A 27936-nucleotide genomic window follows, 5' to 3' on the forward strand; every position below is an offset into this window, starting at 1 on the left:
CATGATGGTCAATTTGTATATTACTCTTTTATTAGATAGGATAACCAACTATCAGATGAGATATTAAGAAAACAATCCCATTTACAATTGCATTTAAAAAATACCTATGAATAAATTTAATTAAGGAGATAAAAGACCTGTACTCAAGAAAATATAAGACACTGAAGAAGATTCAAATAAGTGGAAGCATATACTGTGCTCATGGATAGGAAGAATTAATATATTTAAATGTCCATACTACCCAAAGCAATCTACTATAGATTCAATACAATCCCTATCAAAATACCAATGATAGTTTTCACAGAACTAGAACAAAATTTTTAAAATTTATATGGAACCACAAGAGCCCTCCAAAAGCATGGTACTAGTATAAAAACAGATCAGAGGGACAGGATAGAGAGCCCAGAAATAAATCCACACCTATATAGTCTAACTATGACAAAAGAGGCAAGAATATACAATGGGGTAAAGACAGTCTCTTCAATAAATGCTTTTGGGAATACTAGATAGGTACGTGTAAAAAATGAAACTAGACCGTTTTCTTATACCATATACAAGAATAAACTCAAATGGATTAAAGACTTAAATATAAGACTCAAAGCCATAAAATTCCTGGGAGAAAACCTAAGTAGTAAATTCTTTGGCATTGCTCTTAATAGCATTTTTTGGGATATGTCTTCTCAGGCAAAACAAACAAAATAAAAAATAAAAAAAATGGGACTACATCAAACTAAAAACTTTGCACAGCAAATGAAACCATCAACAAATTTAAAAGGCAACCCACTGAATGGGAGAACATATTTGCCAATGATACATCTGATAAGATGTTAATATCCAAAAATATATAAAGAATTTATACAACTCAACACCAAGAAAATAAAACAATCCAATTAAAAATAGGCAAAAGATCAGAATAGACACTTCTCCAAAGAGGACATATGGATGGCCAGAGACATATAAAAAGATGCTTAATGTCACTAATGATCAGAGAAATTAAAATTAAAGCAACATTGAGCCCTGGCCAGGTGGCTCAGTTGTTTGGAGCATCGTACTGTACACCAATAGTTTACAGGTTTGGTTCCCTGTCAGGGCATATACAGGAGGCAACAATCAATGTTTCAATGTCTCTCTCTCTCCCCCCCCCCCCCCCTTTCTCTTTCCCTAAAATCAATTTAAAAACATATCCTCGGGTGAGGATTAAAAAGAAAAAAAGTACACTGACATATCACCTCACACCAGTCAGAAGGGCTATCATCATTAAATCAAGAAGCAACAAGTGTTGGCAAGATAGTGGAGAAAAGGGAATCCTTCATATGTCAGTGAGATCATGTAATATTTGTCTTTGTCTGTCTGACTTATTTCACTGAGCATAATGCCCTGCAGGTCCTTCCATGCTGCTGCTAATGGTAAGATTCATTCTTTTGTGAGGCTGAGTAATATTTCATTGTATACATGTAGCACAACTTTTCATCCACTCGTCTATTTTCTTCAGATAAATACCAAGAATTTGAGTTGCTGGGTCATAAGGTAGCTCTATTGTTAATTTTTTGAGGAGCCTCCATGTTGTTTTCTACAGTGGCTGCACCAATTTGTAATTTCACGTACAATGCATGAGAGTCCCTTTCTCTTCTCTTTTTTTTCCTTTTAATTGACTTCACAGAGGAAGAGAGAGAGAGAGAGACATCGATGTGAGAGAGAATCATTGACCAGCTGCCTCCTGCACGCCCCACACTGGGGATTGAGCCTGCAACCCGGGCATGTGCCCTGACCGGGAATTGAACTGTGACCTCCTGCCTCATAGGTATATGCTCAACCACTGAGCCATGCCGACTGAAGGGAGTCCCTTTTCTCATGTGAAAAATGGCTTTGGGTTATTCCATTGGGTCCTTAGAATGCCTCAAAGATTTGTCCTCTCTCTCTCTCTCTCTCTCTCTCTAATAGATAAATTTTAAACAAATTAGGCATATTTGGTATACTAAAATTATATGGGAAGCTTTGTCAAATGAAAAAATAATTTATTGCCCTAGCCAGTTTTGCTTAGTGGATAGAGCATGGACCTGCGGACTGAAGGGTCCTGGTTTCGATTCCAGTCAAGGGCACCTGCCCGGGTTGCAGGCTCAATTCCCAGTAAGGGGTATGCAGGAGGCAGCCAATCAATGATTCTCTCTCATCATTGATGTTTCTATCTCTCTCTCCCTTCCTCTCTAATCAATAAAAATGTATTTTTTAAAAAGAAATAATTTATTTTATTTGTTTGCATAAATTCTTATTACTAAATGAATGTTCTAAAGATTATAATCTCCAAGAGTATACAATGTCCTGATGCAATCATTTCACTTGCTATCTACAAAGGTTATGTGAGAGAGAAAAGCAAATCGCTTTTTCAAGTGCGTTGTTGTCAGGTCCATAACCGTGCCATCCAGTGTGTCACTCACAGCGGTGCTTGTGGCTAACGTCACGAGCTCTCCACGTCTTGGCTGCGGCAGGACGGCGTGCCTGTGAGTGCCTCTCCGTGCGGCAGGTATTGTTAGAGATTTGGAATTGTGAACATCTTGGAAAAACAAACATTGTGATGATCATCTTGAGCTCAAATGGATGAAGCCCTACCAGGTTCTTTCAATAACCCATCCTTTTGTTAAATCGATCCAGTGCTTGGTGTGAGTTAATCCTCACTTGAGGATATTTTTTCCATTGATTTTTAGAGGGAGAGAGAGGGAAGAAGAGAGTGGAGGAGACAGAGACACTGATGTGAGAAACATCGATTGGTTGCCTACTGCACGTGCCCCGACCGGGCCAGGGATAGAGCCTGCAAGCAAGGTATGTGGCCTTGTCCAGAATCAAACCCGCAACCCTTCAGTCCTCGGGCCGACACTCTAACCATTGAGCTCACCAGCCAGGGGCTGATCCAGTTCTTCTTAAGAACTCCCAGGATTTCCCATCGCCAACAAAAATCCATTCCAGAAATCAGAAGAATGTGTTGCTGTTCTGGCCATAGATACACCCCTGCAGTCACACTCATGCAAACCTCCCAGACCTCACGTTACAGGTTAGGAGACAAAGCATAAGCGAGGCCCAGCTCACCGCTCAGCATCCTGCCTTCCCTCCCCCTGCCTGCACTTCTAACACCTCACCTGCCTTAAACCCTCTCCTTCGTACCCACACAATCTAATTCGCTTCCTTTACATTTATTTAACCAACCCAGAGGGATGTCCCCAGTATTCTGCCTGTCTACCTGGCTGTCAGGAAGAGGTTTTGGCCAGTGTTTGGCAGGGCCTCGTTCCCTGGTGGGGAGTGGGAGCCTCTACTTCGCACAGGTGGGCGGAGGCCAGTGCGAGGCAGTTAGAAAAGCACTGTGGCCAGGACCCGAGACCAAGAGCTAGCGCTAGCCAGGCGCTCCCGCGGCCTTGCTCACTCTGCCTGCCATCCCGCCCCTCCGCCCCGTGGACAGCGCCCCGCCTGCCTGGAACACGGCATCTGCACACGTTAGCGGGCAGAGAGAAGGCCATTGCACTTGTAATTAGAGGAGAGAATCTCAAGAAGAGAGGAATTCACCCAAATCTGCAGGTATTGCAGCTAAATCTGATGGCTGGCTTCTTAGCCGTGAGAGGCTGTCCAAGTTTAACCTGAAAATTCTTTAGGAAAATTCTAGCTAAGCAGATTTAAATGTGCCCGTGTGATTAATTACTATTCTTGTTGGACTTACACATATAAGCACGCCAAGTTTATTGAAACCAGATGTTGCAAATAAATTAGCTTTACTTTGGCTATCTTGGGTATAGATGGGATGGTTTTAGAGGTAAAATGATGTTTCAGTAGGAGCTATAATATACCTTGGTGGAGAGTAGATTCTAGTGCTGCCCATTGATTGTCTTCTGAGTTTTCTTTTATTTTCTGCTTGAAAACTGGACTGGATTCTGAATTCTTCTACTGACTTGGAATCATTGAGAACTAAAAATTACCTTTTCCTGAACCTCGAAATTGCAAACCTGATAGACATTTCAGAGAAACTGCCACCCGGGTCACGCTCGAACAACCTGTGGCGGACGCTGCCGAAGCCAGAGTCCCCTGAGCACTGATGGCAGCACCAGGGACGTTTCCAGTTGCAAAGGGTGCTTCCAGTCGACAAACCGGAAACTGGCTCATCATTTTCTCTGATCATTAACCTTTGGTTTTCTTTCGTTTTCATAAATCTTTTCAAATATTGGTGGCATGGCATCTAACCTGCACAGACCGGTGTGTGGCCATCCTGTGCCCACGCGCTGAGGCTCCAGCAGACCCCTGAGAGTCTGTGCCTGGGGGTCCTTAGACACAGGGCTGCTCCCCATTACTTGTTAGCTGCGCAAGGAAATGTTCGCACCGCGACCGGCCCGTCATGGTTTGGGTCCTCGGGACACCAAAGGCTCTTCCTTCTCCGTCTCATTTGAGCCGCGGGAGCGCTGGCCTGTGCCCTTTCTCTGCTTGCGGAGGCCTCTGCCCGAAAGGTCAACACCCACAGTGCCGCTCTGAGGCTCAGGGGCCACCGTGGAAGAGCCATAGCAGAGGAGCACAGAAACAGATCTAGCTCCATCTTAAGGCGAATCCTTCCTCTTAATTGCATCTGGACCCTGTTGGCTGTTTTCCTCAAGACTGAGGAACGAACAATAAAAAGGGGGAACCAGCAGCAGAATCAGCTCCATATGGGCCTGTCCTGTTTGACCAGGTGCTGAGTGATTTCGCAGAGATGACAGACCAACCACAAGTCATGCAGCCGAAGGTTGCAGATGACAGAATTCTGGCCTCCAGCTGCCCCGGAACCAAAGACACCCCCTCCACCCGGCAGGTGCACACAGAACAAAGGGCCCTGCAGATACACACACAGGACCAAGAACCAGGACAGAACCAGAGCCGGGACCCTGGAACCCTTTCAGAAGCCAGGGGCCCGCTGTTCAGGAAGATCTGGTGTTGACACCCCTTCACCATCAATGGCCAAGCTCCGAGGGTCAATACCTGCCCCACCAGCACTTCCACATAACTGCTCCTTCCTGCCCCTCAACACCCTTGGCCTGGTCCCGCTGGCAAGACAGGTCTGAGGCATCGCCAGGTCTCCCTCTTTTTGGTTGTCACTTAAAAAAAAACAAAACTATTTTATTGATTTTTACAGAGAGGAAGGGAGAAGGATAGAGAGTTAGAAACATCGATGAGAGAGAAACATCGATAAGCTGCCTCCTGCACACCCCCTATTGGGGATGTGCCCGCAACCAAGGTACAGGCCCTTGCCCAGAATCGAACCTGGGACCCTTGACTCCTCTATCCACTGAACCAAACCGATTAGGGCGGTTGTCACCTTTTTAGTTAATCAGCCTTTCTTTGCTCCACACCCTGAGGCTGAGTTCTGGCCTTTCGAGGCGTCGGGAACGTGGCTCCAACCCAGCAACATGAGGTCAGTGTGCCCCACGGTGGGGGGGCTGATCTGGACACTTAGTTAGTTGGGTCTGCCTGGTTCCTTCATTGGACTTATTTTTTTCCCTTTATGATTAATAAACATTTGGGAGGAGATACTTTGCAACTGTACTAATCTTATTTCTTCTTTCTTTTTTTTAAAAAAATATATTTTATTGATTTTTTTACAGAGAGGAAGAGAGAGGGATAGAGAGTTAGAAACATCGATGAGAGAGAAACATCGATCAGCTGCCTCCTGCACACCCCCTACTGGGGATGTGCCCGCAACCAAGGTACATGCCCTGGACCGGAATCAAACCTGGGACCCTTGAGTCCGCAGGCCGACACTCTATCCACTGAGCCAAACCGGTTTCGGCTAATCTTATTTCTTCTTAAACATTGCCCATCGATAGATGGAGAGATAAACTAAGTGCCATATCCATACAATGGAATGTTATTCAGTCTTAAAAAGAAAGGAAATCCTGGCACATGCTCCAAAGTGGTGAATCTTGAGGACATCATAAGCGAAATAAGCCAGTCACAAAAGAACAAATATTGTGTGATTGCACTTATATGAGGTGCTGACAGTCAAATGCATAGAGACAGAAGGGAGAATGGTGGTTGCCAGGGGCCGGGGCTGAAGAGAAGGGGTTAGTGTTTCATGGAGTAGAATCTAAGCTTTGCAAGATGAAACCTGTCCTAGGGGTGATGGCAGCATAACAATGTGACTATATTCAATGCCGCTCGGCCACACACATAAAATGGTTAAAACGACACATCTTGTTAGGGAATTTTACCACAATCACAAATTAAATCCATTTTTAAAATTAGCAGGCACCCTAACTGCCACATTGTTTGGGTGCTGCTTCATGGAGGGTTCCCTGTGTACGAACACGGCCAGACGATTCTCTCGCTGACTTTAACTGGGCTTAGAGTCCTGGCCAGTTTAGTCCTGTCCAAAGGGCCTAGGCCCCCGCGGGCAGGAGACGCTCCGATGGGATCCAGCCGGTCTCTGCTGAGTTTGGCTCCAGCAGTGACAGGCGGCCTCGGCCCCATCGTGTCTGGTTTCACAACCATTTACTGTCCATCTCCTGGGCGCTCCCCAGGGAGCCCCCTGCAGGCACAGCTCGGTCCTGTGCAGTCACTGTGTGTCCTTGGCCAACCCGAGGGTTCGCCCAGGACCCACCCACTCTCAGGAGCTCTGCCGGGAGCTCTCCAAAGGACGCTATCTCCCTCCCTCCACCGCCCAAATCCGGCACCGAGAGAAATGCCGGACAGTTAGTTCTTGGATGCCAGCCGGCACTCTGCGAGCCACAGCCACCCCGCCCACAGGCTTCGTGGCTTGGACTCTGGGCATGTCCTCAGGACTCCCTCCACCTTCTAGTCCTTTCGGCTGCTTTCCTGGGACCGTGGGACCCAGCAGCCCTGGGAGGTGTGGCAGGGCAACGTGACCATGTGGGCAGGAGCGGCGCATCCCCAAAGAACGAGGATGCTAGGACGACACGTGGAAACAGCCACAGTCCACGCCCATCACTCCCTCTGCCAGGCCCACCGGTCTCTCCGGGGCAGTCCTAGACTCCGCAGGGTCAGGGTCCATTTCTCTGCTCTGATGACTGCCTCATCCTGCCTCTGCTTGCATCCCTCTGTGACAGGGCGCTCATTACCTCCGGAAGTGATTCCTTTTGTGGACATGGTCTCCCTCTGTGACTGTCACTCACTGGGCTTAGAGTCCCCCCTCCCTCCCCCTCCCTCCTTCCTCCCTCCCCCCAATTCCCCCAGGTCAGCAATGGGTGGACTGGCTATGCAGGGCCTTGGCCCAGGGGAGGTGCCGTGTCCGACCTTTGGCATCAGAATCTTAACCAGCCGCGGCCTTTGCGGGAACCCACCCTCCTGTTTTCCCTTGCCTAAAATAGCGCTTCCTCCTTGGAGGTGTAGCCAGTCATCCAGAGATGGTCTGGCTTGGGAACATTCCCGGAAAGGCCAGTGCTGACGTCAGCCAAACCTCACACGGCCCTGCACCTCACACGGCCCTGCGGCGGCCGTTGCCCAGCGTGAGCAGAGTGTGGGGAAAGCCGGCGGCTGCGGACTGAAACAGGCCTCAGAGAACTTGCGTTGTTTTGCAGATAAGGCTGATGCCTGCTATCCCTTTTCACGCCAGAGTGAGGCGGTAGACAGCGGACACTATTGGGCACATTAAATGAGATAATGGCTCTTTTGAGATGATAAATGGTTTCCTCTCACAGTTGCATGAGCAATCGCAAACTTCAAAGACAAGTTTGGAGGTGTCTGCCCTCGCTCTCAGTCCTGACCCTTGGTCTCCTGGCCAGGCTAGCTCTTGTCTGAGGAGGCTTCTTCCAGGCACCGCCCCCCCATCTGTGGGAGGCGGCCTCGCCCTTTCCTAAACAAGGGTTGTCATTGCATCCAGAGTCGCCCTCAGATCAGCCCCTCCCAGAGGCTCCCGGCCCCCGCCTGGCAGGGTTGACGCAGCACAGGAGCCACTCTCCTGGGGGCTCTGCCATGCTCCTCAGGGGCTGCCCCCCAAGAAGGACAGCTTGCACAGCCGAGGACATTACACGGGGCTCTGGGAGCCGACAGTCCCTTCCCGGTTCTCCGATGGCCCCAGGCTGGAGGGAGCTGTGCTCTGTGCCCTCACCCGCCTGGCCCACCAGGTGGGGAAGAGGCAGCCGGCAGGCTGGGTGGGGTGCGGGAGGGGGTGGGACTCCTCTGAGTACGGAGTGTGAACTTCATCCCAGAGAGGGGCTTGGAGGGCAGGGTGGAGGAGGAAGGGTGCAGGGAAAGTGCCTATTTCTCCCGAAAGGTCATTGGCTCTATTGGAATTCTTTTTTTATTTTTAATTAAATCTCGATTGCTGAAAGTATTAAACATGTCCCCTCGCCCCATGGACCCCTTCTAGCCCCCCCTGCCCCCCCAATTGGAATTCTTACCCAACGCAGGAGTGCCCTTCAGCCCCAGGACTTGGGCCTTCCTGCAGGAGCAGACTGGGCCCAGCGCTGGTCTCGGTCCGGGCCTCGGTCCTGAGCACAGAGGAGGGGCTGCCACGGGTTCTGCGACCCGCCCGAGGCTGCCTGCTCCGCCCGCCCAGGAGAGACAGGGCCTCCGGGACCAGGACTGCTGGGGTGGGCCGGGTGTTTCTCATGCTCACCAGACCCCTGGTGCTCAGCGTGGGCCCTGGGCCAGCGTGTGGCCGTGTGTGGCCACCACCTGAGACTTGCTAGATATGCAAACTGTCAGGCCCCACTGAACCTACCCAATTGGAATCTGCATATTGAATGTCCCCTGACCCTCTCCAGCCCAGGAGAGGCAGGCTCAGGAGTCAGGTCCTGGCTCACCAGAGGCCATCGCCAAGAACAATAACATGCTCAGCTATTAGATCATGGAGTCTGGAGATATAGGTAGAGGCTTCATTTATTATTTATTATTTTTTTAGAGAGAGGAAGGGAGAGAGAGAGACGAGAGAGCTGTTGCTCTATCTATTCATGCATCCATTGGTTGATTCTTATATGTGCCCTGATTAGGGATTGAACCCCCAACCTTGACGTATCAGGACGACACTCTAACCAACTGAGCTATCTGGCCAGGGCTGTATGCTGGTAGGCTTTAGTCCGATGTTTCCATGGCTTTGGTGGCCACGTAGCTTCTAGTCCAAGATTTCAAAAGCCTGTGAGTCCCGTTCCAAAGGCCGGCGGAGAAGCCCTGTGAGCACACCTTGCTTGAGAGAGAAAAATACCGATAGTCAAGCGCAAAGCAACAGCTTAAACAATAACACAGGTCGCAAGAGAGCTCGTTTCTGCTTTGCTGTAAAGATAACGTCACTGACACACAATTATGAGCTATTTTACAGAATCTTCAACCCAGCAGCCCGTTTTCACAATTTACTTAGAAGCTGCCAACGTGGTGGCTCTGGGAAGCAGGGGTCTCGGCAATTTCTGAGTTTGTTTTGCAGAAGGAAAGGCGGCTTCGGCCAGCTGCTGACGCCCAGGCGTCTGACGGAAGAGTCGCAGACCCCTCTCTCAGTTCTCTGAAGCTCCCACCCCGCTCTCAGCTGCACGAGAACTCCCCACTTCTGCTGTAGGAGGAAGATGGGTTTGAGGCACCATCCGGTCTCCCACCTCCTCAACCAATAACCCTTTCCTTATGCTCCCACCTGTGACGTGAGGGGTCCGGGCCTCGGGAGCAGCAGGCACAGAGCTCCGGCGGCGTTCAGAGCTGCTGCGCTGGAATCCAGGCTCGGTCAAAGCACACGGTTATCTTCAGAACCCGGACCCAGCCGCGTCCCATGTGCCCGCACCTGAGCAAAGATGGTGTCGTGGGCAGACTGTCCAGACATCTGTGCCGTCCCGGAACCTGGGAAGGTGACCTCATCAGGAAACAGGGTCTCTGCGATGTAATGAAGGACCGTGGGAGGAGATCATCATGGATGACCTGAGTGGGCCCTACATCAATGGCAGCGCCCTCATAAGACAAAGAGGAGGAGACCCTGACACCGAGGAAGGCGCATGGAGACAAGGCAGAGGTCGGAGTGATGAGCCACAAACCAAGGACCATTGGAGCCACCAGGAGCTGGAGGAGGCGAGGGAGGTTCCCCAGAGCTCAGAGCGAGCGCAGCCCTGCCCACACCTTGATCTCTGACTCTGGCCTCCAGAGCTGTGAGAGGACAATTTTGTGTCATTGTAAGTCACCCAGTTTGTGGCAATTCATTACAATGGCCTTTTCCAACTATGAAAGAGAAGGATGGCCGAAGGAACTCAAGAAAGAAGCAATGGCCTGGACAAATCCAAGTTACAGAAAGCTTAGCTTTCTTCCCAGAATTAACTGCCTTTCATCCTCATTCCTTTTTTTTTTTTTTAATGCTCCATGAAACCCAAGTACAGCTGAGAGCAGGGTACGTGGGCTCGCCTGGCTGGCTGGTCAGCAGACCATGGAGACCTCCAGGAGAGCTCCCTCGGGCTTCCAGACATAACTATTTTATCTGTACCTAACTCCACCTTGTTTGGAAATTACTGTTAAAGCAGTTATGATACAATGAATGGAGTCATATATTAACTGCTTAAGTACCACTTAAAACAGGCTTTATTCAGCAAGTCCTTTGGCAAGACCCCACAAAGCCTGAGTTTGCTGAGCTTAGCTGACATGCATTAGATTAACAGAAAGCAAGCCATCTTGGTACTAGATTTGAAGGGACAGAAACTCTAACTGGGGCATTTGGATAATTTCATTGTTTCTTTTTAAAATGTTTTCAGGATTCAAAGACAAAGATTCAGGGCAGCAGTTATCAGCTCTGACTCACTTGGGCTCATTAGGGGCAGCTGAGAAATAGTGCAGTGTTTCAGCCTCTACCGAACCAGGAACCAGAATTTCCGGAGCCTCTGGGAAATACCCACCTTGTCTGGCAGAGCCTACGCCCTGTGCCAGACCCTGCTCCCAGCCGCCCATGTAGCCAGGGCACAGGCGTGGGACCAGGGCTGGCCAAGCAGACACACTCACCCAGCCTCTGTGTCGGGTCTGTGATGCAGGGAGGGCCAGCAGGGTCCATCCTGCGGTGAGGGGACCGCATGTCTGGTGCACCTAGTGTTGCCCGCGATGGTTGTACTGCTGAGAGCAGAGGCTCGGGGAGGTCTAGGGACTGGTCCAGGGTCCCAGGACTGAAGACCAGCAGAGGGACTTACCAGGCCTCCAGGCTGGGACAGCCACGCGCCCTCCCTGGACCTGCTGGGAGCCGAGTTCCACACACTGTTCTGGACGATACGGCTCCCAGACCCAGCCTCTGACCTTCTTAAGTGCCCCTCCCCACTCCTTTTATTTATTTATTTATTTATTTATTTATTTTTTAGTATGTATTTTTATTGATTTCAGAGGAGAGGGAGAGAGATAGAAACATCAATGATGAGAGAGAATCATTGATCGGCTGCCTCCCTTTACCCCACTGGGTATCAAGCCCACAACCCCGGCATGTGCCCTTGACCTGAATCGAACCCTTCAGTCTGCAGGCCGACGCTCTATCGACAGAGTCAAACCGGCTAGGGCCCTCCCACTCTTTTTAGATAAAACTTAACATTTTATTCAAGTATCAGATACTTAAAGAACATTCAGTGTGCAGCTCAATGAATTCCAGCATAGTGGACCCAGAGCAACCAGAACCCAGACCAAGAAATAGAATGCGGCCAGGCCCCGCCCTGCTGGGCTTCCTCCACAGGCATGCCCCTGGCCATTGGTCCATCCGCGTCCCTTGCCCCGAGCTGCACAGAAGTGGGCTCTTCTCTATCTGCTTCTCGGTCGGCCCGGTGGGTGGGTCGGGAGAGGCACCCGCTTTGCTGGCCACAGGTGCGGAGCCTCCGTTTCTTGCTGGGGGTGAGGCTCTCTGGGCCGGCATTGCAGAATTTCACTGAAGAGGGGTGGGAGGCGGGGTCAGAGGGAGGCGGGGTCGCGGAGGGAGGCGGGGTCCTTTTTCTCCGCATCCTTGTCAGCACCACTTGTCGTTTGTTGATTTGTTGATGATAGCCATTCTGACAGGTGTGAGATGGTACCACATTGTCGTTTTGATTTGCATCTCTCAGATGATTAGTGACTTTGAGCATGTTTTCATATGTCTCTTGACCTTCCTGCTATCTTTTTTCAAAAAGTATCTATTTAGGTCCGTTGCCCATTTTTTTTTATTGGATCATTTATCTTCCTTTTATTAAGTTGTATGAGTTCCCTGTAAATGTTGGAGATTAAACCTTTATCGGTGATATCATTGGCAAATATGTTCTCCCATGCATTGGGCTTTCCTGTAGTTTTGTTGATGGTTTCCTTTGTTGTGCAGAAGCTTTTTATTTTGATGTAGTCCCATTTGTTTATTTTCTCTTTAGTTTCCATTACCCTAGGAGCGGTATTGGTGAAGAAATTGCTTTGGCATATGTCTGAGATTTCGCTGCCTGTGGATTCCTTTATTATTTTTATGGTTTCCTGTCTTATGTTTAAGTCCTTTATTCATTTTGAGTTTATTTTTGTGTATGGTGTAAGTTGGTGGTCTAGTTTCATTTCTTTGCATGTATCTGTCCAATTTTCCCAACACCATTTTTGAAGAGACTGTCTTGACTCCATTGTATGTTCATGCCTCCTTTGTCAAATATTAATTGAGCAGAGTGGTTTGGGTCGATATCTGGGTTCTCTATTCTATTCCATTGGTCTATATGTCTATTCTTGTGCCAGTACCAGGCTGTTTTGAGAACAGTGGCTTTGTAATACAGCTTGAAATCTGGTATTGAGATCCCTCCTACTTTGTTCTTCTTCCTCAGGATTGCTGCGGCTATTCGGGGTCTTCCATCTGTTTATGTCTTCCTCTATCTCTTTTTTCAGTGTCCTGTAGTTTTCTGTGTATAGGTCTTTTACCTCCTTAGTTAAGTTTATTCCTAGGTATCTTAATATTTTTGGTGCGATGGTAAATGGGATTGCTTTTTTAGTCTCTCTTTCTGTAAGTTCACTATTGGTGTATAGAAATGCCATAGATTTCTTGGTGTTAATTTTGTATCCTGCTACATTTCTTAATTCATTTATTAAGTCTAATAGTTTTTTTTGATGGAGTCTTTAGGGTTTTCTATGTACACTATCATGTCATCTGCGAATAAGGACAGTTTTACTTCTTTTCCAATTTGGATGCCTTTTATTTCTTCTTCTTGTCTAATCACAATGGCTAATACTGCCAGTACTGTATCGAACAGGAGTGGTGAGAGTGGGCATCCCTGTCTTGTTCCTGTTCTTAGGGGAAATGTTTTTAGTTTTTGTCCATTGAGTATGATGTTTGCTGTGGGTTTGTCATATATGGCTTTTATTATGTTGAGGTATGATCCTTCTATTCCCACCTTGCTGAGAGTTTTTATCAAGAAAGGGTGTTGGATTTTGTCAATGCTTTTTCTGCATCAATTGATATGACTATGTGGTTTTAATCTCTCAATTTGTTAATGTGATGTATCACATTTATTGATTTGCGGATATTGTACCATCCTTGCATCCCCGGGATAAATCCTACTTGGTCATGGTGTATGATCTTTCTGATGTACTGCTGGATCTGATTTGCTAGAATTTTGTTGAGGATTTACACATCTATGTTCATGAGGGATATTGGCCTGTAATTCTCTTTCATTGTGTTGTCTTTATCTGGTTTTGGTATTAGGGTGATGCTGGCTTCATAGAATGAGCTTGGAAGTGTTCCTTCCTCTTGAATTTTCTGGAATAGTATGAGGAGGGTAGGTTTAGTTCTTCCTTGAATGTGTCGTAAAACTCCCCTGTGAAGACATCAGGCCCCAGGCTTTTGTTTGCCGGAAGCTTTTTGATGACTGCTTCAATTTCTTTCATAGTTACTGGCCTATTGAGATGTTTATATTCTTCCTGATTGAGTTTTGGAAGGTTGTATTTTTCTAGGAATATGTCCATTTCCTCCAGGTTGTTCAGTTTGTTGGAATAGAGTTGTTCATAGTATTTTTTAACAATCCTTTGTATTTCTGTGGGGTCTGTTGTTATTTCTCCTTTTTCATTTCTGATTTTGTTTATTTGGGTCCTCTCTCTTTGCTTCTTGGTGAGCCTGGCTAGAAGTTCATCAATCTTGTTTATCCTTTCAAAGAACCAGCTCTTGGTTTTGTTGATCTTTTGTATTGTTTTTTTGGTCTCTATGTCGTTTATCTCTGCTCTGATCTTTGTTATTTTCTTCCTTCTGCTTACACTGGGCTTTTATTGTTGCTATTTTTCTAACTCTTTGAGTTGTAGGGTTAGGTAATTTATTACCATTGTTTCTTGTTTTTTTGCAGTAGGCTTGTAGAGCTATGAACTTCCCTCTCAAGACTGCTTTTGCTATGTCCATAGATTTTGGATTGTTGTGTTTTCATTGTCGTTTGTTGCCATGATGTTTTTTTATTTCTTCTTTGATCTCTCTAGTAACCCAGTCATTGTTTAATATCATGCTATTTAGTCTCCATGTGTTTGATTTCTTTGGATTGTTTTTATTGTAGTTGATTTCCAGTTTTATGCCATTGTGATCTGAGAAGATGCTTGATATGATTTCTATCTTCTTTTTTAAAAAAAATATATTTTATTGATTTTTTACAGAGAGGAAGAGAGAGAGATAGAGAGTTAGAAACATAGATCAGCTGCCTCTTGCACACCCCCCACTGGGGATGTGCCTGCAACCAAGGTACATGCCCTTGACCGAAATCGAACCTGGGACCCTTGAGTCCATAGGCTGACACTCTATTCACTGAGCCAAACCGGTTTCGGCAATTTCTATCTTCTTGAATTTGAAGAGACTTTGCTTGTGACCCAATATATTGTCTATCTTTGAAAATGACCCATGTGCACTTGAGAAGAATGTATATTCTGTGGCTTTGGGGTGAAATGTTCTGAAGATGTCAATTCCATTTGGTCTAGTGAGTCATTTAGGATTGATTTTTTTTTGCTGATTTTTTGTTTAGAGGATTTGTCCAATGGTGATAGTGGGGTATTAAAGTCCCCTACTATGATTGTATTGCTGTCAATCTCTCCCTTGATATCCTCCAGAAGTTTTTTTATGTATTTGGGTGCTCCTATATTGGGTGCAAATATGTTTACCAGAGTTATTTCTTCTTGTTGGATTGCTCCCTTTAGTATTATGAAGTGGCCTTCATTATCTCTTGTTATGTCCTTCACTTTGAGATCTAATTTGTCAGATATAAGTATTGCTACCCCAGCTTTGTTTTCATTTCCATTTGCCTGAAAAACCTTTTTCCATCCCTTCACCATCAGTCTGTGTGCGTCTTTTTTTCTGAGGTGGGTTTCCTGTAGACAGCAGATATGTGGGTCATGTTTTCTTATCCACTCAGCTACCCTATGTCTTTTGATTGGGGCATTTAATCCATTTACATTTAAAGTTATTATTGATAGGTACTTGTTTGTCGCCATTTTTATTCTTTACTCCTGTGTTCCTTCTTTGCTTCCTATTTCTTCTTTTTACAGCAGACCCTTTAGCATTTCTTGCATTGCTGGTTTGGTGGTAATAAACTTCCTTAGTCCTTTTTTGTCTGTGACGCTCCTGATTTCACCCTCAATTTTGAATGATAGCCTTTCTGGGTACAGTATTCTTGGATTCAGACCCTTCTTTTGCATGACTCTGTATATTTCATTCCATTCCTTTCTTACCTGATGTGTTTCTGTTGAGAAATCAGTTGCTAATCTGATGGGGGATCCTTTGTAGGTAACTTTTTGTCTCTCTCTGGCCACTTTTAAGATTCTTACTTTGTTGTTGGTGTTTGCCAATTTAATTATAATGTGCCTTTGCATCAGTCTTTTGGGGTTCATTTATTTAGGACTCTGTGAGCTTCTTGGATTTGTGTGAGTTTTTTTCTCCATATAGCAGGGAAGTTTTCTGTCATTATTTCTTCAAACAGGTTTTCTATTCCTTGATCAGTTTCCTCTCCTTCTGGCACCCCTATTATGTGGATATTGTTTGGTTTTGTGTTGTCCCAAAGTTCCCTTAGGCTCTCCTCCTGCTTTTTATTTTATTTTTTTTCTAGAAGCTGCTCTAATTGGGTATTTTTTTAAAAATATATTTTGCCGAAACCAGTTTGGCTCAGTGGATAGAGCATCAGCCTGCGGATTAAAAGGTCCCGGGTTCGATTCTGGTCAAGGGCATGTACCTTGGTTGCGGGCACATCCCCAGTAGGGGGTGTGCAAGAGGCAGCTGATCGATGTTTCTCTCACATCGATGTTTCTAACTCTCTATCCCTCTCTCTTCCTCTCTGTAAAAAATCAATAAAAAATATTTAAAAAAATAAAAAATATATATTTTATTGATTCTTTACAGAGAGGAAGGGAGAGGGACAGAGAGCTGGAAACATCGATGAGAGAGAAACATCAACCAGCTGCCTCCTGCACACCCCTCACTGGGGATGTGCCCACAACCAATGTACATGCCCTTGACCAGAATCGAACCCGAGACCCTCCAGTCCGCAGACCAACGCTCTATCCACTGAGCCAAGCCAGTTTCGGCTAATTGGGTATTTTTTCCTACCTTGTCTTCTACCTCACTGATGCAGTCCTCTGCTTCTTCTAGTCTACTATTGATGCTTTCTATTGAGTTCTTTATAGCAGTGATGTCATTTTTCATTTCTTCTTGGTTCTTCTTTATTTCCTCTTGGTTCTTACACATATTGTTGTATTTGTCTTCCATTCTTTTCATCCACCTTATGACCATTTTTCTGAATTCTTTCTCTGACATGTTGCTTGCCTCCATTTCGTTTACTTCCTTTTCTGGTGATGTCTGCTTTTCTTTCATATGCGGGCTATTTCTTTGTCTCCCCATGATCTCTCTTCTCCAGGTGTCTGGTTATGTAGTGCTCTCTCTCCTGCGTTGATTTAAAGGCACAAAATACAACACAACAAGGCACAATGCACAAGGCACTGAACACAAATGTATTCATGATACGAATAACCCCAAATAAAGATGACCACCAGAGAAAAGATAATTAAGGGATTAGAAATAAATAGAAGATAAAAAAAAAACAGAAAAAAAAACAAGGAGTGCAAAAATGAAATTGGGAAAAGGAAAAAAAGTTAGAGAGAAAAGAAAGAGAATAAAAAAGAAGAGGAGAAAAAAACTATTTATATGGTGAGAAAACTCCAATAGAACAGCCACTAATCCCAACAAATGCAAGCAACAAATACCTAGAGATGAATGCAAACTACAAACAACAACTAATATCAAGCGAGGTGAGGGAAAACAGAAGCAAAAAAACAAACAAAAACAAAACAAAACAAAAACAATAAGAAAAAGTGAAACAATCTCACAAACAAGCATAAAAAACCCCAATATAATCAACAATCAAGCAAACAACAACAAAAGGACAGAGAGGAAAAAACCAATTTGGATAGTGAAGAATGAGAAGAGAGAGGTGTGTATGGACTTAGAGCAGGGGATTGGAAATTAGGTATATAAATAGGGTGAAATTTTAACAGGGGAGAAAAGAAGGAATAGGGAAAATCTAATGCAGGAGAAACAGGACAACAAAAGAGGAAAAGTGAGGAAAGAGAGTGTTGGCATAAAGGTAAAGTTGAGATAGAGTAAAATGATGCTAAAGGAAAGATGAAAATAGAATGTAGAACACTAATCCCAAAATAAAATAAAGAGAAAATAAAATGACACTTTTTTAAAAAAAGGTAAAATAGTAGTAGTAATAATACTGATTACAAATAAAAATGTAATAATTAAAAAGGTAAGATCAAGTGAGAAAAAAAGAAACAAATTTAATTTCTTAAGTAAAAGATGAAAAAAATAAAAATGTGTAGTAGTGAAGATCATTCATTTCCTCTACTGTTCTGTGTGGCTCACCTGTTTCCCAGCCAGGACAGTATTGAAGTTCCCTGAGTTCCACTGCTCCTCAGTGTTGTAGGCCACAGTCCTGATTTTCAAGCAGGCAGTACTTCTTTGTTTCTTATACTCCTTTATTTGTGTTTCAACCCCTGGGTGGCAGTGTTTCTGGATTGACCTCCGGGTCTATAGGTCCTCTCTAGCTAGTGTTTAGATTTTGTTTCCCTGTGGCACTTAATACTAGTTTGGGGGAATGGGCTGCCCCAGAGCTGGTTCTCTGATCGTTATTCTCCACTCTGATCCCCAGGTTCCACAAAAACAACTTTCCCCTGCAGTCTCTTAAGAGTGTCCCCAATTGGGTGATCCTATGTATTGGGTTTAGTAATCAAAAGCAAGGATTTAACAAGGGGGGGAAAGAAAAGAAAGAAAGAAAGAAAGAAAGAAAGAAAGAAAGAAAGAAAGAAAGAAAGAAAGAAAGAGACAGAAAGAAAGAAAGAAGGAAGGAAGGAAGAAAGGAAGAAAGAAAGAAGGAAGAAAGGAAGGAAGGAAGGAAGGAAGGAAGGAAGGAAGGAAGGAAGAAAGAAAGAAAGAAAAAGGAAGGAAGGAAGGAAGGAAGAAAGAAAGAAAGAAAGAAAGAAAGAGAGAGAGAGAGAGAGAAAGAAAGAGAGAGAAGAGAGAGAGAGAGAGAGAAGAGAGAGAGAGAAAGAAAGAAAGAAAGAAAGAAAGAAAGAAAGAAAGAAAGAAAGAAGAGCCAGAGTAAGTGCATGAACTCCGGCTCTGTGGCGCAAGTCTGTGCAGTCTTTTTTCCCCCTGACTCTAAGCTGCTGGCACACTGTTAAAATTTTTAGGCTGTCCTTTTGTGCCCAGTTCAGCTATGGGTTGCTTTTTAGAGTTCCCTTCTGTTATCAACCCTGCAGATCCCCTTCCACATTTGTGGATCACGCTAGGCCCAACGGCCGTGGATTTTTTTTTGGACGCAGACTTCCCCGGGTCCTCTAGCTCCCATTGTGTGCGTTTCTCTCTCCTGCCTGGATCATAGACCTCACCTTATCCTAGGCGAAATCTGACCTTTCTGTGAAGAGGTGTAGAGCTCCTCCGAATCCGTGTGTTCACGCTGCTTGGGGACCAGTGTTCCTGGGTTTTCAGCTGTTCGCTGGGTGTTGTAGATTCCCAGGATTTTTAGGCTTCCAATAACATCCACTCTCCCCTTCAAGATGGCGCGGTCTCCACATCAGAGCCAGTCACTCCGGGAGAGATGTCAGCAGCAGTGGAGGCTGCCTGGTCAGGGGAACCCTGTCTGGCAATCCCCTACAGTCCCTTGGAGGATAGCTGTCCCTCAGCTCACAAACAAACACTCCCTTTGCGACCACACTCTCCCTGTTCGTTCTCTCACTCCACACTATCTTTCAGTCTGCCTTCCCATCGGCAGCCATCTTCACCTCTCTCTTGGGAAAGTTTCTTCAGCCAATCACTTTCTTTCTTGCTTTCCAACTGGACTCCCCAGTGATCATTCACTCAACATATTGTTCTGAGGTGGGTCTCTTGTAGACAGCATATAGTTGGGTCATGTTTTTTAATCCATTAAGCTATCCTATGTCTTTTGTTTAGAGCATTTAATCCATTAACATGTAAGGTTATTATTGATAGGTAGTTAATTATTGCCATTTTAATTCTGTATGGCTAGGTTTCTGTGGGAGCCCATTTCACGTCCCGCGTGGTTCAGGGTTCCGGTTCAGGGTTCTGGTTCTAGAAAAGGCCACACACAAATGAAAGAGACTAGAAAAATATTAATTTGGGAATATTGGGGGGCCAGGCGGTAGTCCAACTCTAGTGGGAGAACTACTATCTTGCTTTGGCCTTGCTATCCCTTTTATTGAGACTATGGGATACACCCATAGCCCTTAGGCAGGTAATTCCAGTAACAGGCAGATTATCTTATCAGTAAGGATTTACATGATTATTTGGTGGGGAAGTTGCCTCGTTACCATTGTCTCAATTAGATAGGGAGTGGTTGGTTCTGACCTTTCAGAGCTTCAAGGTTGACAAGCCTTCCACATCTTTCTATTAGTGAGACAATGATCGGTTTCCGGCAGTTTCTATCTCTAATTCTTCTCATTACAGCTGTCTCTTTAGCATTTCTCATAATGCTGGTTTGGTGGTGATAAATTCCTTTAGTCTTTTTCTGTCTGGGAAGCTCTTTGGCCTTGCTCAATATAGTAATCTTGGTTTCAGATTCTTGCTTTTTAGTACTTTGAATATTTCATGCCATTCCCTTCTGGCCTGAAAAATCAGTGACAGCCTTATGTGAGCTCCTTTGTAGGTAACAAATTGCTTTTCTCTTGCTGCCTTTAAGATTCTCTCGTTGTCTTTAATTTTTGGCATTTTAATTACGATGTGCCTGGGTGTGGGCCTGTTTGGGTTCTTCTTGCTTGGGACTCTCTGTGCCTCCTGAACTTGTGTGACTTTTTCCTTCATCAGGTTAGGGAAATTTTCTGCCATTATTTCTTCAAACACGTTCTCTATCCCTTGCTCACATTCTTCTCCTTCTGGCACTCCAATTATGTGAATATTGTTACATTTCTGGTGGTCCCACAACTCCCTTAAGTTGTCCTCCTGTTTTTTAATTGTTTTTCTTTTTGGTTCTCTGATTGAGTGACTTTATCTACCCTGTCTTCTAATTCACTGATCTGATCCTCAGCTTTCCCTAATTTGCTGTGTATTCTTTACAATGTGGTCTTTATTTGTGCTATGTCATTCTTTATTTCCAACTGGTCTTTTTCATAGTTACTATACCTTTTCTCATGCTGTTGAGCATCTTTACCATCATTATTCTGAATTCTATATTAGATAAATTTCTTATCTCCATTTCATTTATCTCTTCTTCTGGAGAATTCTCTTGTTCTTTAATTTGGGGATTGTTGTTTTTTATCTTCCCATTTTGGCTGCCTGTTTGAGTTTGTGTCTATGAATTAGGTAGATCTACTATGACTCCCAATCTCTAGTGCAGGACAATGTCAGATGCTGTTTCTGACTGACCCTGAGTACCTTGTTTGGGGCTAACAGCAATCCACAGCTTGTGGTTCCCCCTCCTGGGGCTGGGTGCCTTTGAAAAGGACCAAAAAGGGTCTGCCTTTCCTAGCCCTGGCCCTCAAAGAAGATCAGGAAAAGACTCAAAGCTTCCAGAGACCCTCCTCTGCCCACAGTCTATGATTGCTATCAGCTTTGATTGGCCTCAAGCTATCTACCACAGGGTGGGGCAAGAGGTCTTCCAACAGGGGTTGGCATCTGGTTTTCCCCAGGCCAAACCGCCTGGATAGCAAAGGTTTGTTGGAGAAAGGTGTCCTCCACAACATGAAAGAATGACTCAGCACAGGAAACTGGGGTGTCAGCCCTCTGAGCTCCAACCCCAGAGCCCCCAACCCTTGAGTCTCTTCACACAGCTCCAGTCCACTCTGCCCTCGCTCTGCCAGAGCTCCAGGGTAGTGGCTGCACATGAACTTTTGTGCATTGGCCCTTTAAGAGGGTGCCTGCATTTCCAGCTGTCTCTTGCTGGCAGACAGCAACCCTGCTGCCTTTCACAGCCAGGTGCTATGTGTGCTCCTTCCTCAGTCCTGGTGCTCTGGGCTGGGAGCCCAGCTTACAGTTTAGACCCCAGAGTTCTCAGTGGGAACCCTCAGACCTTCAGCTGCTGTTTGTGGGAGCCTGGCCACCCCTTTTGCACCTCCTCCTCCTACCAGTCTCTATGCGGTCTCCACTTTCCGTCCTTGGTTATCAGGGTCTCTCCAGCTAGTCTTCAGTTGGTTTTTTGGGGTTGGTTTTTTTGTATTTCCAGTTTGGTCCTTGGAGAATGTCAGAGTAGCCTCCACTTATTCTGCCACCATTTTTTTCAACACGTGGTTTTTAATCCCTCATTCTCACAAGCCAAGGTCAGTGAAAAAGGATTGAGGCCTCCTATTCAAGCTTCCTGATGAAAACACGAAACTGTGATTCTGGGTTACAGGCTTGGTTCCCTGGTCCTGGTCGGATATGTGGGAGGCAATCAATTGATGTGTCTCTCATATTGATGTTTCTCTCTCTCTCTCTCCCTTCCACTCCCTCTAAAAATCAGTGCAAAAAATATTCTCAGGTGAAGATTAACAAAAAAAGAAAAGTGAATCATACTAAAAAAAACAACAAAAAACTCAATTAAATATGTGTTTTTGGCCCTGGCAGGTGTGTGGCTCAGTTAGTTGAGCATCATCCCATGCACCAAGAAGTCACTGTTTAATTTCCGGTCATGGCAGGCTTGATCCCCAGTATGGGGGGCGTGCAGGAGGCAGCCGATTAATGTTCTGCTCTCATCGATGTTTCTAGCTCTCTCTTCCTCTCCCTTCCTCTCTAAAATCAGCAAAAACAATTTTTTAAATAAAATATGTGTTTTTGTTAATATATTTGAAATGAATTAATATTATTCTTATGTTAAAAACTATGTAAGGAAATTATCATTAAGGACTAGAGGCCTGGTGCACGAAATTCATGCATGGTGTGTGTGTGGGGGGTCCCTCAGCCTAGCCTGCACCCTCTCCAATCTGGGATCCCTCTCACAATCCAGGACTGCTGGCTCCCAACTCCATATCCACTCCCCAGCCAGCCTGATCAATGCCTAACTGCTCCCTTGCTGGCCTGATTGCCCCTAACTGCCCTCCCCTGCAGGCATGGTCTCCCCTAACTGTCCACCTCTGCAGGCCTGGTCGCCCCCAACTGCCCTCCCCTGCAGGCCTAGATTCCCCCAACTGCCCTCCCCTGCAGGCCTGGGTCCCCCCCCAACTGCCCTCCCCTGCAGGCCTGATCGCCCCCAACTGCCCTCCCCTGCCAGCCTGGTCACCCCTAACTGCCCTCCCCTGCAGGCCTGATTGCCACCAACTGCCCTCCCCTGCAGGCCTGGTCGCCCCTAACTGTCCACCTCTGCAGGCCTGGTCGCCCCCAACTGCCCTCCCCTGCAGGCCTAGATTCCCCCAACTGCCCTCCCCTGCAGGCCTGGGTCCCCCCCCCCAAACCCCCCCAACGGTCCTCCCCTGAAGGCCTGGTTGCCCCCAACTGCCCTCCTCTGCCAGCCTGGTCACCCCTAACTGCCCTCCCCTGCAGGCCTGATTGCCACCAACTGCCCTCCCCTTCAGGGCTGGTTCCTCCCAACTGCCCTCCCCTGGTGGCCTGATTGCCCACAACTGCCCTCTCCTGCCAGCCATCTTGTGGTGGCCATCTTGTGTCCACATGGGGGCGGCCATCTTTGACTGCATGGGGGTGGCCATCTTGTACGTTGGAGTGACGGTCAATTTGCATATCACTCTTTTATTAGATAGGATGTACTTGAGGACCAGGAACAGAACTTCTTTTTCCCACCTAATAAGAAGCCTGGAGGTTGGCCAGTGCAACTGTTTAACAGACCCGTCAGAGACCCGAGCTCTTTCTCTGTTTGCTCTGCCATTTTTTCACATTAAGGCCTCGCGATCTCAATATGGCTACCATCTCCAGGCAAACCAACAATGGTGCCAGAAGCGCAATACCCTCCTGTGCTCATTGCTGTCTTCTCTGGAGCTGGGCTCAAACCCTCCCTTATTACCAGCCCTGACTACTTCCTAAGCAGGAAAAACAGCAACAATGTGCATTTTCTGTGAATTAAAACCAATTAAGGTGCTGGGAGGTAGCATAAATAAGCTGGAAACTCCTTTATCACTGAAAGCTAGCTGTCCTCTTTGCTTCTTGATTTCTTCCTGATGTCAATTTCACATACTCCTTTTTGCCAGGCCCAGTTCTCCCAATGGTGCATGACCTTAAGCAAGTCACTCAGCCTCCCTGGCTCCAGCTTCTCATCTGCAAAATGAGGGAGTCATACGCAGGCAGGCAGCTGGAGCACCAGGGCGTCTCCCCCTGGCCAAGATGGGGCCAGGGAGGTTCTTACACTGAAGGGCTGAAAGCTAGGAAGATGAGTGAATAGAGAAAAAGCCCTCCCCTCCCTATCCTTATAGGAATGGCAGGCTGGAGCAGGAAGAGAGATCGTCTTTGACATTGGACTCTGCCGTTCTCAGTCTCCCAGGTTGTGTGGCTCCTAAATCAAACCTCTTTCCTTTTGCACCAGCACCTGCCTCATGAGTTTGGCTTTCATCACAGGAGGCAGCTGAATCTCAGTTTTTTGTTTGGTTGGTTGGTTGGATTTTGTGTGTGTGTGTTTTCAAAATATATATATTTTTTATTGATTTCAGAGAGGAAGGGAGAGAGATAGAAACATCAATGATGAGAGAATCATTGACTGACTGTCTCCTGGAATACCCCCTACTGGGGATTGAGCCAGCAACCTGGACATGTGCCCTGACCGGTAATCAAACCATGACCTCCTGGTTCATAGGTCGATGCTCAACCACTGACTCACTCTGGCCAGGCCGGTTACAGTTTTTGGCAATTCCACCAGGACAGCATGGACCTCAGCAAGTCCTGGAGGGCTCAGGTGGGGTCCCAGCGGCCTGTGGCAGGCCGGCCCAGGGACATTGAGACTGTGGGACTTCCCAGCAGCTACCAAGAGCTTTTCTCGGGGAATTTGCCTGCACCCCTTCTCTAGGTGTCAGCCACCTGAAATGCTTGGCTGGTGGAAGGAAACGGGTTTTGCGGGAGAGGAACTCCAAGACTGCACACCAGGGTCCTCTCTCCCTGCCGCTCAGGCTTCGTGCTGCTCGGGCTTCATGCCACTGGGGTCCTGCTAGCACTGCTGTGGCGTCGGCTGGCAGGAGGTAAGACAGTAAGAGCTGCTTGCGAGTATTCATTTGGAATAACGGAATTAGGGATCCAATTTTTGTTCATATGTCCCCACTTTGTCTGGGGTCTTGCTATGGCTATGGTTTTGGGTTTGTACTTTTGTGCCATTGGGGTGTTCTGTTTCGACTCCTGAAGGGAGCCCACTGGGCCGAATTTTAGAAGACTGGTCCTTGTACAGCTATGGTCTAATGACTAAGAAGGAATTGGTTTTCTACTGTAACACTGCTTGGCCTATGTATCCTTTATACTAGGGAAAAATAGGTTTCCTAAATTACTACTCCATCACACAATTGGAATTGTTTTCCCAAAGGTCAGGGAAATGGAATGAAATCCCTTATGTCCAGGTGTTCATGTTTTTATAGGCTAAGGATTCGGCAAAGAAAGGGAACAACTTAATGATCCAGAGAAGGGAACTGGCTCCAAAACTCCCTCCAATAGAAAGACACAGAAGAAAAGGAGAAAGGAAATGAGTCTCTTTAATGCCCAGCAACCGAGGGACCCAGGGTTAGCAGCAGGAGGATTTCCCCCTCCACCACCCTCCCCCCGCCCACCCCCCCCCCCCCCGCCCACTTCCACTGCTGATGCCCCTGAGATAGAGCCAGAGGGGCGGCAGCCACACCCCGTATGCTAAAGGAATGGTGTCCCCCTTAATGACCCAGCAGGGCATCCAATTTGGCCAGGGAACTCTCTACCTGGAGCAATACCCTATAAGCAGAATAAACCAGAAAGGCCAGTCTGCTGGCTACTGTTGGGCCCAAACTCCATTTCTACTTCAGATTTGCTGAATTGGGAGAATTCCAACCCCTCATACAGGGAGGATCTGATAGAGGGGAAGGGCATGTAATAAGAATAGAGCCCAGGTCTTTAGTGAGTACGCACCTCACTAACTACAGATGAGGAGCTTCCCACAGACCCGGGCCCTGGTGGGGGAAGGTTGGCTCGGAGGAGAGGCCTCGCTGGGTCCAGGACTCGTGAAGGAAATGCATGTTGAGAGCAGACCAAGGGCAGGCACGCTTGGACTTGGGGGCTGTGCCGGACCCTGACCCCCTCCGGAGTGTCTCTCAGGGCTGCTGCCCATTCTCCGGCCCTGTGCGGCTGAGCTGTCACATCACAGATGAGCCCCCTTGAGGGGACTCTGAGCCCCTGAAGGCCGACCGCAGACCCTCCTCCCCTCTCCCTGTTACATTCGCAGCTGCACGTGGCTGTCTCTCCCTCGTGTGTGTAACCAGCCAGCTGTGGGGGTCAGAGCAGGACTCCCAGGGAGACCGCCTGCTCCCCAGGCTGCGGAAGGATTGGGGTAACCGCTCTGAGGGATCCAGCCCTGTCTGCTGAGTTTGGCTCCAGCAGTGACAGGCGGCCTCGACCCCATCGTGTCTGGTTTCAAACCTCAGAAAATGGCAGATCTTACCACCTCCATTTTTGTCACTCACCATCCCACCTGGCCAGCCGTACAGGTTCTCCTTGACATCCTGCTAACAGCAGATGAATAGCAGCTAGTTACATGACTCAGCACAGGATCCTGGCAGCTATCCACTCAGTTCTCTCCCCAGAGCCACCAACCCCATGCAACTTTAGTCCACTCTCCCCTCCCTCTGCCAGAGCCCAAGGTGAGTGACCACACATGAAATTTTGTGCATTGGCCCTTTAAGAGGGTGTCTGTGTTTCTCGTGAGTGGACAGAAACCACACTGCTTTTCACAGCCAGATGGTATGTGGGCACCTTTCCCGGTTCCGGTGCTCTGGGCTAGGAGCCTGGCTTGGGCTTTAGACCCCAGACTTCTCAGGGGAACCCCCCACAGCTAAGATGGAATACGAAAGGAAAAGGGAAAGACCCACGGGTGCCGACCAATGTGCCTATTGCAGAGAGGAAGGCCATTGGAGAAAGGACTGCCCAGAACTCAAAAAGAAAAAGAAAAAGGATAGAAACCCTCACCAAGAAATGTTAGAAAGGAATGAGGAATCTGGAGGCCCAGGGGCTCCCTAGACACTTCCTGCTAGCAAACATACAAAGAGATTTTACAATCGCTAGAGGCAGTGAATCTACCGAAGCAGATTGCAGACGCCCTGCCCAGGACACCAGAGGGCAGTTCTGGGAACCAAATGCCAACAGAGCAGCAGGGCCAGCTGCCCGGGCCGCCACTTCTTGGCTTTAACCCCCTCCTGGGCTTATTGGAACTTAGACCCCGTCACACAGAATGAGACGAGGAACGCCCAGGAGTGTGGACTCTCTGACACTGACCGCGTTCCACACGGAAGATCGGCCCTCGGCGTATGGTCTTACTCCCTGAAGCTCCAGGACAGCCCATCCTCAGACACCAGCATGAGGGGACCCGCTGTGGAAAAGACGCTTCAGTGGAGCTCCCTGGGCCACATGGTACAACAGCCCGGGCAGACACTAACAACTCTGCCCAAGTTCGCTCATTGCAGGTCTGTCTGCACGTCTGATGAGCCCTTACACCCATTCCAGAGTGTAAGGAGACTGAGTCTTACTGAAGACCCGGAAGAGTCAAGTTAGCCGAGCAATGGGCCAGTCCCCGTGATGACCTGCTGACGACACCCTCTTCCCCAGAGCTCACGGGAATCAAGCCTGGACCCACCCTCACGGTAAAGCCGGTGCTGCCTGAGGAGGACTCGGGTTTGCTGCTGCTGTTGATACTGCGAGGGGCAACTGGACCTGCAATCCCGAGAGGTTTAAAATTCCTCTTTCGGGAAGGAGCAGCGCCTCCAGAGCTAAGTGACAGTATTACTTCTCCTTTTATTATTTTGTTTACAATTGCTCCACTCTTTGCCCAGGCTTAGACTGACAACGCCTTTGTCTGCATTCCCCAGAAAGTGGCTTCCTTGGCAAACGTGTCCTGCCGTTGGGTGTGCCACCCAGAGCCCTACTCAAGATTAGACCCGGCAGATCCCTTCGTCTCTCCGGTCTCTGACTTCACTACAACCCCTGCCGACCAGCACACCCTCACCCAGCACCTGATCTGTCTGCCCAGGAGCTTTCACTGTGGCAGCCCGTCGGCAACACTGGCTCTGAAACAGAAAGCAGAAAACCAGCTCCGCTTGTCACAGGGCCACCCTCTAGAAACCACGTATGCCGCCTTCACAGCAATCCTCCTCCCTCGTGTAAAGGCTTCCTCCATTCCTGACCCCCCTCTCCTTTTAGTAGACAGTAAGAATCTCTGGACCCACGGGTAGGTAAGACTATGAAGAAACTACAGAAGATGAGACCTTCATCCATTTACTCCTGTAAGATTACAAGGGTCCAGAGTTCCGAAGAGGGAGTTATTGCCTTCGGCAGCAGTTGGAGCTCTGAGGAGTCTCTCCCACTGACAAGCGGATGCAGGGGAGGTTCTTACAGTGAGCACACCGAAAGTCAGAAAGGTGAGTGGATAGGGCTCTGAG

This window comes from Eptesicus fuscus, chromosome 20 (genome assembly GCF_027574615.1).
Source record: "Eptesicus fuscus isolate TK198812 chromosome 20, DD_ASM_mEF_20220401, whole genome shotgun sequence".
NCBI lineage: Eukaryota > Metazoa > Chordata > Mammalia > Chiroptera > Vespertilionidae > Eptesicus > Eptesicus fuscus.